This window comes from Lampetra planeri, chromosome 22, assembly GCF_965212315.1.
Source record: "Lampetra planeri chromosome 22, kcLamPlan1.2.h2, whole genome shotgun sequence".
NCBI classification, from domain to species: Eukaryota; Metazoa; Chordata; class Hyperoartia; order Petromyzontiformes; family Petromyzontidae; genus Lampetra; species Lampetra planeri.
The window spans coordinates 3,899,780-3,905,778 of record NC_136128.1 but is presented as its reverse complement, the minus strand read 5'-3'; the positions used below and the strand labels follow the sequence as shown (position 1 = coordinate 3,905,778).

At 43.1% G+C, this 5,999-nt stretch overlaps 1 long non-coding RNA gene across 2 annotated transcripts; it reads right to left on the bottom strand.

Annotated features, from left to right (window-relative positions):
• Positions 1–251: 251 nt before the first annotated feature.
• Positions 252–5,509, bottom strand: LOC144724937 (uncharacterized). 2 transcript variants are annotated; one of them, XR_013586597.1, is made up of 3 exons: positions 5,400–5,509; positions 3,055–3,140; positions 252–424 (listed from the first exon to the last, which is right to left on the bottom strand). It is a non-coding gene; the product is annotated as an uncharacterized LOC144724937 (long non-coding RNA). The 2 variants fall into 2 exon arrangements; XR_013586598.1 differs by lacking the exon at positions 252–424 and adding an exon at positions 521–2,775.
• Positions 5,510–5,999: the final 490 nt, after the last annotated feature.

Below are 5,999 nucleotides of genomic sequence, written 5' to 3'. Positions count from 1 at the left end.
TGCAAAGTCTACACGAGGCGAGTGGAGAGTGTAGCAGAGGCGCAGAGTCTACACGAGGCGAGAGAGGAGTGTAGCCGAGGCGCGGAGTCTACACGAGGCACAGAGAGCCGGCAGCACAGAATCCAGAGTCAAGAGAAGCGCATTGTGAAGAAGAGAGGCCACGCGTTGTATTGTTACAAGTCAAGATTTAATAAAAGAAGTGTGTTCCCGTCAAGGAGTTTCCTGCCGTCATTTTCCAATACTTCACACACTCCGATGCTCGCCCCTGACACAGAATCTTCCATACTCACTCCCCATTCGTCCATATCGAGATGAGCCGATCAAACGGCCCGAGTTTGGCGTCTGTCCGGAAACCTGTCACTCGAACGTCAATCCTTCGACCATCTCGGCGTCCGTATGACTGACGTCCTCAATGAGTGGACGGCTAGATGCATGCAGCAATGTGTGAGCATTTGCGTTGTGCGTGAACACACACACACACAACACCCTTAGTGGTAAATAAACTGTTCTCAGAGTCGATTTAGTCACATCTTGCCCAGCACGCAGCACACTTCAAATCGCGGTATAGCCAAAACATAACCCCCACATTTCGAAAAACAGACCTCATTAGCTAAACTGTGTAAAACCACGCTACTCACCTTTCTGTACATATTTTGGCTGACGCCCATTCTACATCCCTGGGGCATACTCGAGAAGGCTGAGGCCCATTCGTTAATGAGTCCCGAAAATATTGACGGGGACCTGCGGCCCTTCGCCAGCGAGTCCCAGGGACAACCAGTGCAACAAGTAATCTAGAATGAACAAGTAATGAGTTCCACCACAGCCCTGGTAGCAGACAAGACAGACAGGGCCGGTGGTTTTGGGGACTGAGGATGCCGAGGTTAGGCAAGGGTCAGAAGATAACACGGGGGTTAGACCAAGAGATGGAGAGGGAGGTAGAGGGGATGAGCAAAGGAAGTTTGGATCAGGCAGTGGGAATATCATCGGTGCACAGCTACAGTATGTAAACCCAATTGGAGGTCAGGGGTGGGATATAGGTAAAACTGGAAAGTGACCATCTTACTGCCTCTCTATATGATGATTCTTTTTTTTTAAACAGGCTGAACTGTCAAATTCCTTTATCAGTACACTGGTGCCTGTACAAAGAAATAGAAGAATATTTAAAGGTCAAAATTACTGAGAATTTCGTGGAAATGTTGCTGTTACGCCTGATGTTCGGAATCTCAGGACATTGGGTAAATGTGGGCACTATGTAGCCTGATATGTCTTCTATTACTTCAGACTGTTGTCAGCAATACAATTGCAGTATCATAGGATAAGTTGAATGTGTTATTTAATACTATTAAAATGACAGCTCAGGCATTTATCATATCAAACATCACACTGGCATTAGCATCTACAAATGCTCAAGGCTGATATGCTTTATGATAACCTTTATATGACTTTGCCAAACAAAATTTCACAAAATTCAAAAGACCATTCTGAAATTCCCCAAAACACTTTTACATTGTCGAATCTGTTAATGTACAAAATAACTTTCTTTCATCTCGTGTTTAGCATTCCAAGTTGTATGTGCGTACCAACACGAATATTGTTGATGAACGTATTTCAAATACACGTCATTAAAAATACATAGCTGAATTATATGATGGGGGAAACCAATGTAATATTCGACAATTATCTTAACATTAAAGCATATATTTTTGTGCCCTAAAGTTTCATTGTAATGGAATATGCTCCCAGTGTTGATCTATTTGTGTGATAGCATTTCCAATCATCGTTTCTTTGCGGCGCAATTTTAGTGTCAGTCTAATAATGATTTATTATGAAGCATTCACTCGCTGCAATTTCACGGAAGAACATGGGAATTCGGAACATAATGACGGGAAAGCATGAGATAGATGTAATCATGAAAATAAGATTGAGATGAGGGGAACGTGTGTGTAAGATGGAGTAGGACAGAGGTTACCATGACAGTCATTGGTGGGATTGTGAGGTCGGAAGACCTGGAGTGAGTCGGTGTGATGCTACAAGAACAGACCTTGGAGGTTACGTTGTTTACTTTGCAACAGTTGCAGAATGTGGCTTGAAGAGTGTGGGGGAATCAATGGCATTGGCTCTGGTTACTTTTTTGATCATGATTCTAATCACACACCCATCGTTACCAACAGTGCATATTAATAGAAGACAATTATGCAGCCGTAGGCGAACGGTTTAGGGGAAATGGCTGTTCTTCCGAGAAAGCATTTCAATGTAAGCATAATAATTAACCACCAGTATGAAATCTAGTTTTTGTTTTGTTTCATCATCATCAGTAGCAACAGCAATAGCGTTGATAATGAGTTTAACCCGAAACTTCTACACACAACTCAGTGAGAAGTTCTTTGTCAATGTAAAAAAATATCAGCCTTCACTGGTTCACAATTATGAAGAGAGTTTTTCACACCAATGGCTTGATATTTTCTTTGAAGTTTTTGAAAGTCAAACTTACTTTTTTCCTTCGTCACAAGCATGGACAATAGATTTTCTCATTTATAACAAGCAGAGACTACTCAATACAAATTATAGTAATTTTGGTTATGCTTTAATCTTTTGCCATTATTTCTTCACCTAATGCTGCATTTTTATAAGTTAAATCCAGATTACACCAGTGACCTAATTATACATTGGAAAGTAAATGTCTACTTGCTCAAACGAGTGATTGAGCAGCAGTGGTGGCCCTCAGCAGTGGGAATTCCACATTCCCGTGGCGAAGGGCAGCTTCTCCACAATTTTCTGAGGATTATAAAATGAACCACTATTTTATGGGATTTCAGAGGAATGTGCAATTTACACAAACTGACTAAAAACCATCCACTGAAAGCGAACAACTCTCGTTCAATTGTGCAGTCTTGAACGAGTTGCTCCTAAATGTTTCTTGACAATGTTAACACATTCCGCAATTTTGTCAGAGCAAAACTTAGTCAAAATCCAAGTAAGTATATATATGTATTTTCGTGAAAGCACAACAAGGCGATGTAAATAATTGTATTGGGCATTCTATTTAACCCTTACCATGGTAATCCAAATCAGCTGGGTAGTACTTCTTCTTCTTTCGTATGGATCCCTGGGTTTGATCGTCCACGAAGCTCATGGTCTACCTAAACCGCATCCGCACAAACCATGGCAGAAGCGAATACCTGATGCATGAATGGAATATTTAAAACGCTTCAGTAGTGTGCGACTGTGGTCATCCAGAACAGACCGCACAACACATATGGACGCAATGCCCAATTCAGAAATACGAAGGAGACATCGTCTCAGCGACAACACTCCGCTGCTCCTGACACGGTTATCTGGTTTGACCACCTAAATGTGAAATTGTAGTTGTTGCTCTCAATCTGCATCAGCCGTACGATATAAGCTGGGTTGCACTCTGATTTGAGCACTTGACTCACGGTAAAATTCGGCTTAGCCCTGCATTCAAAGTTGATATGAGAAAAAAGAAATACAATTTTGTATTAAGTATGTAAAGACTGAGAGAAGGAGTGGTCCAATGGTTGGCGCACATTCCATGATCGCGGCCACCTGAGTTCGATGCCCACTCAAGCCTCTTGATGTGAGTGGTGAGTGATATCTGAATCAGTTATTTCGTCCTCCCTTTTGCAACCGGCGCTCACCAGTGTGGTGAAGCGTGGTCAAATAACCAATAGGACCGACATGACTATTGGAAAGCCTTCATTCAGCAGTGGATTGACTAACAGCTGTAAACAATATTCTATATCTAGTATATAATGATTAACACGGTTGGCTACTACGGTGAGAAAGAAGTTCAACATACATACGTCAAGAGAGAAGGCTGGCCCCTACCATCGGCATGTGGAATGTCCAACCCTGCTCACGGACACCTTTGGAGATGAGTACTTCCCAAGTACTAATTTATAATTGGAGACACTCTAATTATACTGAAGTGCAATGGCGCAAATTTTCCCAATAAAAAAAGGAAAGGAAAAATAAAATCACCATAATGCAGTATATTAACATTGAGCTTGATAGGGTAGGACGTCTGATTCACTATTTACCAAACTCCTGCTATGCCGGCATTGATGTGTGAATAATGCAATCATTATTTAGTCGAAAAAAAAAATCACAGCGATACATGTTTTCAAGTTTACAATGTTTTCGCCGTTTACATGTTTTACTGCGTTGTCTTGTGGGCTAGGTCTCTCATTAAAATGAGACCCATGTTCTATGGATATTTCGGTAAAGCCACGTAGATAGAAAAATAATACAAATATAACGACGTTTCGATCGCGACACAAGTAATCGTCTTCAGGTGAGAGAAGACGATTGCTTGTGTTGCGATCGAAACATCGTGATATTTGTATTATTTTTCTATCTACGTGGCTTCACCGAAAGACCCATAGGATATGTATTCCTGCAGTCACGAAAGCTTTAAGTCAAGATGAGACCCATGGTTTCAGTGGGATTTTCACGTGGGTACACATAAAGGAAATATGCATGCATACATCGAACACATTATAGAGTTGCACTCGATACACACACAGTGCTTGCCGCAAACTAACCACAATTACCTTGCCGTATGTGTGTATGTTGAACTGTGCTAATGGGAGGTGCGGAGAAAGGACAAACTATTACTGGAACTCCGGTCATCCTCGCAGCGGCTTTTGGCTGACCATCGAACAAACACGGTCCCCGCTCAGCGCGCTTTCAGATGCGCTTCTGCGGCCGTATGGAATTGTCTCCCTTCTGATATTAGGAAGCCGCTGGAGGTATCAACTTTTTAATCATCTGGATTGAAATCTCATGTCTTTAGAACTGCTTTTTGTGTTTCGGTTGTTATCCTTGCCCAGCACCTCCGATTAGCGCGGTTGGCTGTATACAATGCAAAATAAGTTCAACATACATACATGAGCTCACCTCTTCTCCATTGCTCATTCTCTTCCTCTGCCCTCCCTTCACCCCCTACACCTCTTCTTGTTCCTTCCCTACCCTTCCGGAACCCCAAAGTACCTCTTTTATTGCGGTCACTTATTCCTCAGCCCTTGCAATCCCATGCCATTTGAATAATTATGATATTATGCCGTTTTTTAACTACGTTCAAGCACCTTGAGCAAAGGCGTGCTATACATATGTAGTGTCTTTACAAATTACTCACACCAACACGTGGTAAAAAGTCACCTGCTTACACTTTATTACTCCTGTTGACGCGCCAGTTGTAAGCACTCCTATATCTATCTTTACTGTTACATACGCTTAACATCTCTCCGCTCTCACCTATTCTGCACCTCACCTATCCTGCACTCAGCAACTTCGCACTCAGCGGCTCTGCACACAACAACTCCGCGAACCCTGCATCTCCACCATTGCCCTACCTACGTTGCCTCATACCCGCTCACCCGTCTGTCCCGGATGGGAGGTTCAGCCAACACCCGCCCGGCGACGGTGTGAGGGTTAAGGCTTCGTTGATGGCTTGAGCGGCAGCGATGAAATGTCTTCACTCTTGGTTCCCAGGCAACTTCCCCCGCTCACGCACACTCCCGCTTATATCCCCTGCTCATTCAAAGTCCTCACGTGCTTCCCCTTATGCAGCCACCTGCCTGGCGTCTGGTGTCCTCATTAATCCCTTATCATCACCCCCATCTCCCGTCACCCCGACGCCAACCTCCGGCCTCAACATTCCCACCTGTTCGACCTCATTTGCATCCACTTCTCTCCTTAATTACTGTCGTTTAGTCGGTGCAAACATCATGTTGCAAAGCGCACACCTGTTTGTCCTCAGTCACACCCGCTTAACTGTGTGCACCGCATATATCTCTCTACACATATAAAATAAGAATGTTTTATATTCTTTGGGTCTTTCGGTAAAGTCACATAGATAGGTTCAAAGAAAATAACAAAAAATAACAAAAAACTACGACGTTTCGATCACAACACAAGCGATCGTCATCAGGAGGAAAACAAGGGGGAAAGCTGCTGAGTCAGACTGTTTTAAAGGT